Below are 14,615 nucleotides of genomic sequence, written 5' to 3' on the forward strand. Positions count from 1 at the left end.
ACATAACTTCCAGGTGAGATGGGTGAGCAAGTGAGGGAGGGAGGAAGCGGGGAGGAATGGAGGGAAGTGGCTGGCTGCCAGGACTTCAGGAATTTCACACAGAATCATCTGAGCTAAGTGAGATCTCCTAGTCACCCCCAGTTCGTCCCCCCTTAATAGGGAATGTTTCCCTCCATCCTCGCCATCCTAAGGAGTAGCGTCCCTGCAGTGAGTCCGGGGCGGAAATTTCCCAGAAACACTTGCTAGACATTAACAAAGACAAATAGGACCATACTGTCCCAGCCTCTGTCCCCCATAAGAAATCACATTCTACCTCCCTTAAACAGGAGTCAGGTGGATTCTGCTTAATAATATTGACGCCTTTGCTTTTACAAGTCTCTTTTTCCCACTATAAATATATGCTCACTACTGAAAATCTGGGAATAGAGAGAAGTGCATTTTTTAAATTTTGATAATAGCTAATCTGGGAAAATAAGTTTGAGTGACTGGGGAGGCAGGACGGAAAAGGGCGGACTGGGGCCACCAGCGCTGCTTGCCTGGGCAACTATGACGCTGTCTAAGGGGGTGATGCGCTCTCCTGACCCCCTACCCCGCCAAACTCCAATTCACTCCTCCCACTGCGACAGGAGCCATTTTTTGTTTTAACTCCATATCTGGACATCTTACTCTTCTGCTTCGAGGGCTTCTGTTGTCCACCAGGCTCTTAAGAAAAAGCCCATCTGTAATGAGTGCTGCAAGACCCCTCAGGTGCACCCCGTCACCCCCTTCTTCATTATGCCCCTGCCACTCCGGCCCCCTTTCCATTCCTAGAACAACCCAAGCCTCTTTCTGTCCCAGGACTGTCACGTGTGGCCAAAACTCTTCTTCATTTACTTTTTCACCTGGCTAACTTCTCATGTTTGGGGTTCCAGCCAAAATGTCACTTCCTCAGCTGAAAACCTTCCCTGACTCCCTCCCCAGAATGGGTTAGGTCCTTCCACTCTGCCTCTTTCTTCTTGGTCCACTTTCTGCAACTATAATTCTTTTCACTTGTAAAAGGAAAAGGTTGGATTTGCACACCCAACTTTCATAGTAGTGTCAGTCACAGTAGCCCAGAGGTGGAAACAACCCAAAAGTCCATCAATGGATGAATGGGTAAATAAAACGTAATACATGCATATAATGGAATATTATTCAGCCTTCAAAAGGAAGAAAATCTGACCAGTGCTCCAACATGGTTGATCATTATGTGAGTCTCTCGGTACTGTCTGTCTGTCTTCCTAACCGGACCCTCAGCCCCATGAGGGCAGGGACCTGATTCTCTTATCCACATGCTATTTCCAGCACTTGGGGTAGAGGAGGCTTTTAGTCAACATATGAGAGAAGAAGGAGATTCAGAAAGACTCGCAGAGAACAGACATGAGGGACCCCGGGGCCCAGGAGCCTCAGTTTCTGTTTCTTCAGCTCTCATAGGCCCCGCTGTCCACTGATTTTGCTGCCTGTCCTTGGATGCACGGACATGTCATTGCAATCACTTTACGTAAGGTGGCACAAGGGCCTTTCTGTTCCTGGAGTGCCGGAAACCCCCCTGGAAACCTTCCAGATGATAATAATGACAACAAAACTCATAGGGCCAAGCTATCATGAGCCCGGCACTGGTGTGTTTTTAAAGACAATCTTCATGTCAACTGGATACCCTGCCCACCGTTCAGGGGAGAACCTAGAGGCCCCGTGAGGCCTGGCACAGAACTAGGAAGTAACAGAGGTAGGATTTCGGCCTAGCAGTGCAGCACCAAAGTCCACAGAGTAACTGCTCTACTGCATTGCAACTCCCCCCGTGAAGTGTGGCGTAAATGTTTGTGGAATAAAGATGCAGGAGGTGTGGAGTAGCTGAACGGAGAAGGCTCCTGTCCCCTCCAGGCTGCTGCTCTCCGGCCCCCACCTTCCCATCCCGGCTCCACCCCTTCATTCCCTCTGTTCTGGAGGAGGTGGGGTGACTCGTCTGATGGGCAAACCCTTTCCTCCTAAGCCTTGAGCTTCCTGCAGGCGGCATCTCTTTTGCGGTGCCCACCCTAAGGAGCCCTGCCCTGGACCAGGTGGGAGGTCCTGTCTCATTGTGGCTTCCGTGGGCCCATTTGACCCTCAGCCGAAGCTCAGGTCTCCAACTTAGCCCCTACCAGAAAGAAAAGTGTTATTTCCATGTCCTTCCAACTGTGACCTTACCAAGTCAGGGATTTTCCAAAGTTCCCACCCAGCTGCCTTCTGGCTCTGAGTTTCCTGGGAAGAGCCCCTCTGGAAGGGCTCAGGAAGCTGACTGATGCAGGAGAGCGGAGGAAATGAAAACAGAGGCACCTGCCAGGATTCTGTTTAACATCCACAAGTTTCACTTTCTTTCTTTAGACGGGGAGTTTCAACCCCCATCTCCCTCACCCTCACTTCTCTTTGCTCCCCATGTGGCTCTCAGCACTGCTTCTCTCCCTCCCTCCCGCTCTAGCCCTAGCCCTCTTCTCCCCGCCTCCCCACTCCGTGTTCTCTCTCTTTCCCCAGTGACAGTAGTGGGCACCTTGACCTTGGAAGCAGTAGTCCTACACTTTTATCTCCTTTCTCTTCTTGGGTAGGCAGCTTTTCCAGGATCGACGCCAAGCCTGCCCTGCAGACACCAAACTTTTTTCTCTTTTTCAATCCAAACTCAGAAGTTATCTTCCGGGCTTCCCTGGTGGTGCAGTGGTTGAGAATCTGCCTGCCAATGCAGGGGACACGGGTTCGAGCCCTGGTCTGGGAAGATCCCACATGCCGCGGAGCAACTGGGCCCGTGAGCCACAACTACTGAGCCTGCGCGTCTGGAGCCTGTGCTCCGCAACAAGAGAGGCCGCGATAGTGAGAGGCCCGCGCACCGCGATGAAGAGTGGCCCCCGCTTGCCACAACTAGAGAAAGCCCTCGCACAGAAATGAAGACCCAACACAGCCATAAATAAATAAATAAATAAAAATTTTAAAAAAAAATAAGTTCTCTTCCGCGGGGACGGCCATCCCGAGCCTCCGCGAGGAAGCCGGCGCCCCCTCCCGGCCGGCCCGGGATCTGCGCTAGTTTTCCAGCCATTGCTGCTCCCTAACCCTCCCCAACGCACTTCTTTGGTCAGTTCAGGCGGCCGGCTTTGTCCTGGGCACTCGTTGAACCAGTTGCCTGGCTGAACTGGTTTCCTCCTCCTCGGCCTGAATCCCCGCCCGCACGTCCACATCTTTGACCGCTGCTGCGGCCCCGAAGCCCCCTGCGCCCCGGTCGGAGCCACGCTTCCTTCCTCTTCGCTGGGGCTGGCTCGTGCCTGCATGTGACACACAGCTTCCCGGGGCACATGTCCCCTCTGGGACAGCTTCCCCAGACCCCTCCTCCTGCCCCGGCATCGCACACGCTCCACCCGCGCCCCCATGGGACCCCCTTCCTAAACAAACTGCCCTCCGCCCCCCAGAACTCCACCCAGAAATGCAGCAGCCCTCGAGGGGCCACTCCCTAGCTGCTCCCCACCGGCCCGGCCCGGCCCGGAGGCTCCTCCTAGCTCCCCGGACACGCCCGCGATCAGACGCCAAAGGCCCCGCTCCTCCGGGGCGCGCGCCGCCCAGCTCCGCCTCCTCCCAGCCACCCAGGTACCAGGCATGGCCTGTGTTCAGTTCCCTGTGTTCAGCCTCGTGTGCTCAGGCCCCTGGGTGACCCATCGCACTTCCCCACCTCACGGACCCCCAAGGACCCCTGCTGCCCCTTCGCTTCGGCCACCCACCCACCCCCAAAGCCACACCCCGGACCTTGTCCTCACCCAGAAACGTGCTGCCTTCAAATCCTGGATTGCAGCTTCTGGCCCCGTGAGCCTGCTTCCGGGCCCTCCGGCTCTCTCTCCCTCGCTCCCCTCTCCCTGCCCCGAAAGGCCAGGGCACACCCCGCCCAGCCCCTCGGGGCACCGGGCCCTGGCGGCCACGCTTCCCACCTCCTTCACGGGACCCCAGGTCAGCAGGTGAACTGACTTCTCAGAGCCTCGTGGGCCCTGCCGCCCACAGACGTGCCTGCACATCCCCCAGGCGAGCGGAAACCTACATGCAAGAGCATACGGGAACCTGAGGAAAACCCGGCTGTGACACGCGTCAGCCTCGTCACCAAGGCTACCAGCTCACTTGACTCCTCAAACTACACGTCGCCCCTTGAACTTGGCGGATCCCTCTGCCGCCCTTCCCCACGCTAGCCTCTTCCCCAGTGCCCGACCAGACCTCCACCCCTCCCGTTTCTGTAGGCAAAGCGGCTGGAGGATTCTGCCAGAGGGTAAGGGGTCATTTCTCCTGTTCAAGGCCACCACCTCCAGCTGTGTGTGCTCTTTTTTTTTTTAATTAATTTTTAATGGAGTAGAGTTGATTGACAGTGTTGCGTCAGTTTCTGCTGTACAGCACAGTGAATCAGCTATGCATATACAAACATCCACTCTCTTTTAGATTCTCTTCCCATATAGGTCATGTGTGTGCTCTTGAGTCTGTTTCCTGCTCTCTCCTTCTCGACCCTACTCCATCCTGTCTCTCTGTCTCTGTCCCTGTCTCCCCGTCTCCTTCTCCCTTGGCTACTGGGCTTGCCAAGAATAGCCTGGTGAGACCAGTGATATGAGTCCAATTGTGTCCCCGAAAAAGATACGCCCAAGGGCTTCCCTGGTGGCGCAGTGGTTAAGAATCCGCCTGCCAACGCAGGGGACACGGGTTCAAGCGCTGGTCCAGGAAGATCCCACATGCTGCGGAGCAACTAAGCCCATGCGCCACAACTACTGAGCCTGTGCTCTAGAGCCTGCGAGCCACAACTACTGAGCCCGCATGCCACAACTACTGAAGCCCGCGCGCCTAGAGCCCACGCTCCCAACAAAAGAAGCCACCACAGTGAGAAGCCCGCGCACTGCAACGAAGAGTAGCCCCTGCTTGCCGCAACTAGAGAAAAAAAAAAGCTCGTGTGCAGCAACGAAGGCCTAATGCAGCCAAAAATAAATATAATTAATTAATTAATTTAAAAAAAAGAGAATCACATTGAACATATTAAAAAAAAAAAGATATGTCCAAGTCCTGACACCCACTACTTGAGAATGTGACCTTATTAGGAAACAGGGTCTGTACAGAGAAAATCAAATTAAAATGAGGTCAGATGGACCCTAACCCAATATGACTGGCGTCTTTATAAAAAGGGGAAATTTGGACGGAAGGAAGATGATGGCCATGGGAGCGGAGTGATGCGTGTACAAGCAAGGGGTGCCCAGAGTGCTGGCAAACACCAGGTGCTGGAAGAAGCAAAGAAGGATCCTCCCCTAGAGCTGTCAGAGAGAGCGTGGCCCTGGCCACACTTGAATTAGGACGCGTAGCCCCCAGAATGGGGGCAGGGCATTTCCGTTGTTTTAAGTCACCCAGTGTTGGTACTTTGTTACAGCAGCAGCCCTGGGAAGGTCAGACAGCTGGGGAGGCCATGCCACGGTCAAGACCATCAAGTAAAGGTTCGGGATGCGCTGGTGGGCTCTTCAGACTATTTCCCAAGGGTGACTGACAGCTCCCTGGAGAGAAGCAGGCTGAGACTCAAGGGCCTGGGCTTTCTTTTCCTTTCTTCTGTGTTTCCAGGAAGCCCTTGGAACAGATGTAGAAATAGCTCTTTCCATCCAGCCTGGCATCTTGCTTCCAGAGGCAAGAGGCTGAGCAGGCCAGCAGGTTAACATTTAAGCAGCCCTGGGCACGGTGTTCTCATGTGAAAACTGGGGCCTGGCAACTGGCCTCCTCCCAACCCCAAATCCCCATCCCCCTATGCCCTCCCATCTCCCCATCGCCCGTCCCCCCCAGGCCTTGAAAGAGGTCTGAATTATATATTCAGTCAGTATTCGTCGCTCGCTGTTAGCACTTGGGAAGCAGGGACCCTGTCGTATTCATCTTTCTGGTCTGGGGCTCTGCGCCTAGGAGGAGCTCTCCAGGTGTTTGGTAAAATGAATTTGTAAAGCAGTTGTTGAGTCATCTGTCAGGTCCATGTTGAAGCAACACAACACAAAGGACCTTACTCTGGGGAGGGTTTCCAGCCACCTGTTCTATCAGGCTCCTTCCAGCAGCCCCTGGCAGTAGCCGTGTGATAACAAGGATCCCAGAGTTTTGCAGGAGACCCACACCCTCTTTTCTCCCAAGCTCTCACCTCCCGGCCTCCCAGACCCAAGGCAGGACCGGAGGGAGCGGATGCTGATGCGGAACATGAGCAACTGCGCTTTCAAGTGACCTGGCTGCCAGAGCATCTCCAAGCCAGCGTCTGACAGGTAAATGCAAGGTGCTTTCCGTGTTCCCAGGGCCACGGTGGGGGCAAAGTACCCCGATGGGCGGGACAGAAGCGTGGAGGGTCGAGGAACATGAGTGGCCTCAGGTCACATTCCCACACGGGCCATACAGAGCCCTTGTCTTGGTCTCTCGGTGTGACAGCAGTTCTGCTCCCGCCTGGAAAAAGCTTTACCGTATTTACATGTGATAAGGACGTGCCGTATTTACAAGTGGTAAGTGCCACCACCGACTGGTTGAATGACTGAGGGCTGAGTGGGGAATCCCATAGATCCTTAAGCATTTATTGAGCCCTTATTATCTGCACACTGTAGTGGGGAATCAAAGGCAAAAGACACAGTCACTAAAAAAAGAGTCAGCTTGTATCAGGGAGCCAAGACTCACACAGACCAGCACAAACGGTGTAGGGAAGAGGGGTTGGGGGCGCAGGCTTTAGAGCCAGACTGGGTTCCGGTCCCAGCTCTGCCACATCCAAGCTGTGTGCCCTGGACACATGACTCAACCTCTCTGTGTCTCAAGTTCTTTAAAGGTAAGATGGGAATGATACTAATCACCGTACCCACTTCGTTGACTGCATAGAATGTGCGTGCAGGACTTAGTTTCTGGCACTTTACCAGTGTTCACTGTGGTAGTGATGATTATGATTGACTATACTGTTAAGTGAGATATTATATATAAAGTGCTAAGCAGTGCCTGGAATTTATGAAACACTCAGTAATATTAATTGCTATTACTATTATGATTACTATCATTTTTATTTTTACGTTCTGAATTAGTTTTCTATGACTGTATTACAAATCACCCCAGAACTTAGCAGCTTAATACAACAAGAAACATTTATTATCTCACTTATTATTAGTTTCTGTGGGTCAGGAATTCGGCAGCCACTTATAGCTGCCTGGTCCTAGCCCAGGATCTCTCAAGAGGCTGCAGACAAGCCATTACCTGGGGCTTGACTAGGATCTGCTTCCCGGATGGCTCACTCACGAGGCTGGCAAGTTGGCGCTGGCTGTTGGCAGTGGTCTCAGTTCTTTCCCACGTGGACCCCTGCATGGGGCTGCTTGAGAGTCCTCACAATATGGCAGCTGGATCCTTGCCGGCAAAATAATCCAAGAGAGCAAGGCAGAAGCCACAGTGTCTCTTATTGTTTTTTATTGAGCCACAGTAACCTACTAGTCATGGGGGTTGACCCTGTTCATTTTGGGAGGGGCTACACAAGGGTGTGAACACCTGGAGTAGAGACTCATTGGAGGCTGACCACCACCACGTCCTAAATTGTGTGGCAGAGACTGTAACTTCCATAGGAGTTCAGATGAGAGGGAGAAAAATGAAGGTAAGAGGGCTTAGGGAATGCGTGGATTTTTTTACAGCTAGATCTCGAGGGGTGTCCATCGCCACTTCTTTTTCCTCAAATTCCTTATTTCTGTGACACTTGGACAGAGAGGAGGGTAGGACTTTGATGATCAGAAGGGCAAAGGGGAGACAGGGGAAGTATGAGGAAAATTTAAAAAGAGGTGAACGGGATTTATTTAAGGGATAGTAAAAAGGAGACTAACATTGGGAAGGAAAAAACTCTAGAAATAGGGTGAGAGAGGCAGCCTGGGCTGCCTTTTGCCAAGAAGAGTCGCAAAAGCCAAGTAAATAGGCATAAACTAGCTGGAGTAGAAAGTAAACGTTAAGGGCATAAGGCTTTGGAGAAACATTTTCAAAATGCTTGCAGGCTTGTTTGATGTGGGAGATTTGAGGCTAAAGAATTTTCAAAGGTAAAGAATGTTCTCCTCTAAGGGGGCATTCCCTTCAATGCAAGCATGGCCTGGGGGGGTCAAGGCAATACCAGGAACCGGACTTTAATAGCTTCCTTATATCAGGGTAGGAAGCTCAAGTTGATAAGAAAGTTGGAATCGAGCATCCCAGCTGGAGGGGGAGCCTCCCCAAAGGAAACGTTGGAGTGGGAGATAGTCTATGTTTACACAGTGCTCGGGCCATGCCTGCAGTTTACACAAACTGCATCCTCGGGCCGCCTGACCTAGAAGAACCCACATCTGGTGCCCAGCCAGTGCCCGGAGGAACTGCCTGCCCAGACCCAACCAGCCCATGAGTGCAAAGCTGGTTGGACGCGCCTGGGAGCGACGACCGCTCTGCCCACACTGGGGCCATGACGGTCACGTACGTGTCCCCTTCGTGTCCCGCACAGAACTACCTGCAACCCCTCCAGTTAGGTTCCTTCATCAAGACAATAAGAAAACCTCAGAATGCCCACCTTGCCGTTTTCCCTCTTCCCTTTCCCTTCTTTCAAAGCAACTCCGATCCCATTCAGCTGCTTTCCGAGGCCCCAGCCGAGCTCCCAGGCTGGTAGATGTGCTCTAACACGTCAGCTGTCCCTGTTCCCCACTTAGCACTGTGGTGGCTAGTTGGCCACTTGGCCTCGCCCACTGCAACCTCCCCGTAAACGCCCTCCCCTTCGCACCCCACAACACACGGCACCGTGCCCGGCCCACGCAGACGCTCCCCACGTGTCCAGCCAAGGCAGTGCTGGGCTGGCTTCACCCTCCATAGGTCAGTCCCGCCCTGTGCGCCAGCAGCCACAGGCTTGCTTTTTGACCTGGACCATAGGCAGGAGGAGACTGGACATCACGGTGACTCAGGCCACAGGAGGATTAGAGGAGCCCGGGGGGCGCGGAGGCGGAGGGGGGGGGAGGGGGGGGAAGGAGGCGCGGAGGCGGGGACGCGGAGCGTGGAGGGGGGGCGTGGAGGAAGGGGGCGCGGAGGAGGGGGGGCGTGGAGGAAGGGGGCGCGGAGGAGGGGGGGCGTGGAGGAAGGGGGCGCGGAGGAGGGGGGGCGTGGAGGGGGGGGCGGAGGTAGGTCGGGGAGCTGTCCTTTCCCTTACAACACAGCAAAGCCTCAAGTCACGTTAGAAGTCATGCTTTCCCGGGGAGGGGATGAGGGGGATGAAAAACTAGCCAGGGAGCCGCTGCAGCCTCAACTTTTCCTCCAACATCTGAAGTCTTTAACTCGGCTCCAGTCTGGACCCAGCACCTCAAGGAGTTCCCTAGAATTAAGGAGTGTCTTTCACAATCTCAGAGACTCTGGGCAAAGTCCAGGGTCACCGTGTGATTCAGAGGGTGGAGTGGATGTTATAAATCATATATTTGCTTAAAAAAAAAAAACAACATAAAAAAAAAAAAAAGAACAACAGTCTCCTGGGCCTGGGCTCAGCCATTTGTCTTGGGCAGTTGGTTTCTGATGGGCAGAAACACCCTGGTTCCTTAAACCTCTCAGGGTCAAGCCAGTCTCCCAAGCAGGCAAGCGGTCCCCAAGCCTGCCAGCATCTGTGCCTCTGTCCTTGCCGTCACACTAAGGAGGCTCGTGGCTTTCCAAGTCCTGTGGAGGCTGGCTCTGAGGAGTCTCCGGACGGTTCCGTTCGCTCTCACGCCAGCCAGGTACTGTCACTGCACACCTGAATTACTGCAGCCACCTCCAAGCTGCTCTTCCCGGCCTGTGCCCCCTCTCTCTCGTCCCCTCATGGACACCAGCGCCGGGTGCACCAGCCTAAAACTGCACATGGCACCGGCCCCTGCTCAAGAGTATTACCGTGCTTCCTGCTCAGCGACGGAATAAAATCTCAACATCGTGACCTGACACCACCATGCCTCGTCAACCTAACCTGGCTGATTCTGATCCAACCGACGGCTCCCACGGTGTCCTGGCCACATGCCGGGCACCTGCCTGCAATGCCCTTCCTTTCTTTGCAAACAATCATTCCAGGCTTCCGTCCACTTCCCATGGTTTGGCCCAGGAAACAGCCACTAGCTCCAAGTAGCTTTTGAACACTTCAAATGTGACTCGTGACACTGAGGAACTTAATATTAAATTTTATTTAAATTTTAATTAATTTAAATGTAAAGACTGAAAAAAAATTCGACTCTGGTACTGGGAAATGTTTAAGTATGTTGGGAACAATTTGGTTTTGTGACTCTATTTTTTCAACTGTAAATTTTATGAAATCTAAATACAGGCCAGATGTCCTCAATGAAGAATTTAGCATCTGAGCTGAGATCGCTGCAAATGTAAAAACACACACTGGATTTTGAAGACTTAGTCCAATAAATAAGAATGTAAGGTATCTCTGTAATAATCCTTATATTGATTAGGTGTTGAAATATTTTGGATATAGTGGGTTCCATAAACTCTATCATGAAAATCAATTTCACTTTTTTTTTCTAATGTGGCTACTAGAAAATTTAAAATTACGTCTGTGGCTTGCATTATATTTTTATTAAACAGCCATGTTCAAAACTCTAGATTCCTGAAGCAGTGATCAGTAGAGTACATTTAAAACTTAGCATACACAACTTTGTATTTTTTTTAAATCTCCATATTTATATAACAAAATCATTAACCACTTTCAATCCCCAACACCTAGCAGCAAACGCTACATTATCTGACACCTATGTGGGCCAGGCAGTTTGTCAGGTACTTTACACGTTACCATCATACTGAACCCTCTCAGCAACTCAGTGAAGTGTGGGCATAATTAGCTCCATTTTTCAGATAACAAAAACGAAGCTCAGAGAGTTTAGGTGGTTTGTGCCAGGATTCTCATGGTAGATGCATGAAGCAGCAGAGCTGGGATGTGATCCCACCCCTGCCCAGCTCTCGCTGCTGTTCTTTGCGACCCCAGCTCACGTCTGATAGGAGTGGGCAGCCATGAAGGATCTGCTGCTGAGAAGGATGAGGGCTCAAGTTCTAATTTCTCCTGGCCCACACAGGCAAACCCTGCCATCCTGCTTGCCCGCTGTGAGCGGGCCGCTTGACTGATGTGCAGAGTGTGACGGTGTGTCCTAATCACCCCCCCCCCCCGCCCCATGCACACCCTTCGGCTAGTTCAAGTCACTTAACAGCTCATAATGTGGTATTATCTGGCAGTGCCAAGTTAGAGCACGCGGCACGATCTGGGACCCTGCTTCTGACAAGCGGGGCTGAGCCATGAGTCCCTCTAGTCACCGCACACGACCCTCCGGTCCTGGAGGGCTGCAAACCCAGCTGGCCGCCATCAGAAATGCGGGAAAACAATCTGGGAGCAGGCAGATGGTGCCTACTGATTTAAATTACCTGCTTTTAGGGAGCCTTTAGCATACGACATGCTAGATGCTGAAGGTACCAGGGAAGTTGGCTGTGTCCCCTGTCTCGGGGGCCACATTCTGGTGCAGTGGGTGAGGGAGGGGACAATTACAGTCCACTGTGACCAAGGCTGGGGTGGGGGATAGGGGGTGAGGCTGCTGTAGGACTTCAGAGGCCGGGTACCTTGATCAGCCCAGGGAGACTGAGAGGGGAAGGAAGGGAGGGAGGGAGGAGGGAAGGAAGGGAGGGAGGAGGGAAGGAAGGGAGGAAGGAAACAATGGGCTGGGGGACGGAGGGCAGGGAAGGAGAGGGAGCAGGGGAAGGAAAAGAGCTGAGATAGAGGAAGATGGCCTGTGAAGCAAAACAGGGAGAACTTTGGGTGTTTTCTCCCACTGCCGGCCAGTCGACAAAAATGGCTGGCACTGGTTTGGGATGGGCATGAAATTCACCAAGAGAGTAGTTTGTCAAAAGAAACATCTCCCTAAGAAAATGCCATTATTCCATGAGAGGATTATGCTGGGAGATAGCGGGAAGGCTTTTCAGAAACACCCCTTAGTTCCCGGCTATTGATAAAGTGCCCGCTACTATTTGTTCCCTGGTTTATGGAGAAGATTAAATAGTTAAGAATAGGGCCAGGGAGGGCCAACTCTTTTGGGAACCCAAGACGTAAATGGACATACATCAGAACCCACTGTGCTTCCCCTGGGGAGTTAAATAGCGCCCCAATCCCAATTCCTTAATTGGGATTATAACAAAGTATCCAAATGTCTCTGTGATCTGCAGGATTCTTCCTGAGAAAAGCATCTAGGGCAATAGGTGTCAGTCTTTTAATATCTGAGCACGTCGCCCTTTCTGCCCTCCAAAAAGCACACACAGAGCTCCTAAGTTACAGAGGATGAGTCTTGCTTGCAGAGCCTCACATCCTGCCTGAGGTGGTCCCACGGAACCCCATGTCCCCTTGGAGCTGGCTTTAACTCCTCGGGGTCACTTCCTTTGCTTCCCCTCAGGCCCTGAGCAGAAATCCAGGGTAAGGGAAGAACTGAGGTTTGGGCCAAAGCGCGTGGTGTGTCTGTCCTACAGAGCGTTCTTTGACCTCTTGCCCGGGGTGGCCTTGGGAAGGACGGCGACGCCCCAGAACCTTGGCAGCTTCTGCCAGAGGAGCACAAAAGTCCCCAGCCAGGGGCTGGCTAAGGGATGACTTCTACGCGGTGTCTCGGCCGAGCATTCACGTTTCCCCGTGGGGACCCAGTTCAAGGGCCTGGGGAGTTGGAGGTTTTTGAGGTCTAGTTTAGGCCCCATGTCTGTAAAATGGGGCAATTTAGATGGTATCTCATTATACCCTCCCAGCCAGTACTGCCCTAGCTCCGGGCAAGAGAAGCCCCCTTGCCCCCGACCTGTGCTTTAGAAGGTCCTGCTCTGACCCTCTTCTGCTGCAGTCCCTACTCACAGGGTGAGGCCAAGAGACCCACCCATAGCCTGTGCTCCCCCCCAGACCAAATGCACCGACCCCTAGGGTGAGGGGTGTCCAATGGAGGCTGCAGGGAGGGGTGTGCACAGAGCATGGCACGTGGGCTGAGGCATCCCCTCATCCCCATGACCTTGATGGTGCAGCTGTTGCTTTATCAATTGGACAAGCAAATACTTTTGACAGAAGGAAACATGGTGACACAGACTAAAAGCCTGCTCTGTCATTTTATATAACTCCCCCCCAGTACTCTGAGATTATTGCACCCACTTTACAGATTAGAAGACAAAGCCCATGCTCTGAATGCACTGTGCTGACATCTCCACTTGAACCTCTGCCCTCTGGTTGAGGTGATTCCTTACCTGACACTCCTGGTGCTGGTGAAAACTAATAAACCCCGCCCTTCTTTAGAGTTCAGATTTGGGGGACAACCTCCAATATGCATGTATTTTTCTCACTGTTGTTGTCAACAGACCCTGTTGGGCAAGAGAGACATCAGCGTCTGTGAGTGAGTCTGAGCACAGGAAAGAGAAGAGATTTTTTTTGTTTGTTTTCTTCTTTCTTTCTTTCTTTTTTCCTTTTATTGAAGTGTAGTTGATTTACAATGTTGTGTTAGTTTCTGCTGTACAGCAAAGTGATTCAGTTATACATATATATACGTTCTTTTTTTATATATATTCTTTTCCATTATGGTTTATCATAGGATATTGAATATGGTTCTCTAGAAGAGAGATGTTTCAACCATAGAAGGAAGAGCTCAGGAAATACCTGGGACAATGTTCTGACCAGGACAATATTGCTAAACCCTCAGAAGGTTTTTAAAGAAGTTTGGTGGCTTCGTCCTCAAATAATCTAAAACTGAATCTCTCATGTATGGGCTGAGATGGAGTGCATTTGTTCTATAACTTAATCCTCAGGACATATCGTTAGGTATCCACACTCCCATTTTACAGATAGGAGAGGCAAGGCTCGGATGTGTTAACTGAGTTCTCCCCAAGTTCCCGTACTCTGCTCCCTCTCTGGGAAACGAAACGACTAGCAAACAATCTGATATGCTTCGTATGGTTTAACCAGAAAAGCGGATGACCTCAACTTGCTGCTTGAGGGACTTTTTCCTATTACCATTCTGTGTATTAGCAGAAAAAGGGAAAGCAATCACAGTACAAAACTGCTTGCCACACAAAGAAATGCTCCCTCTTGCTTTTATCTCCTCCCCATCTTCTCGTGTGTGGGTCTGGCATAACCCTCCCACGGCTAGGGGACAGGCTGCAACTGAAGCGAGAGAAGGACCTCTGGGGCCGGTGCTCATCTTCCAGACCTCTGACTGTGATTCTGATTCAGCAGTGGGTGCCTTTCCCTGAGTCCTGCCGTGAGCTAGCCCTCCTTTTCCTTAGCAGCTGACACAGGAGTTTGGAGACAGATGCGTTGATGGCATTATTTGCTCCAGGGAGCCAGGATGTCATAGTCTGACAAAGGCAACACGGACTGTTTCTCAGTGCCCCTGGGTGAGCCCTTACTGCATGATGGTCAACACGTCCTGGCATTTATACTGAGGCAAAGGCTAGGTCTATAGGCCATGACGTGTGATGATGCCCGGCCAGCCAGCTAGCCAGGAGCGTGGTTCCTGCTAGTACACGTTCCGAGGGAAAAAAACCACGCAGCAGCTGGGCTGGGAGCAGAGGATGTTAAGATACAGGAATCAGCTGAGATTTTGCACACTTAAACTTCCTTGGAG

Source organism: Balaenoptera physalus (assembly GCF_965194825.1).
Source record: "Balaenoptera physalus genome assembly, chromosome: 20".
Lineage (NCBI taxonomy): Eukaryota > Metazoa > Chordata > Mammalia > Artiodactyla > Balaenopteridae > Balaenoptera > Balaenoptera physalus.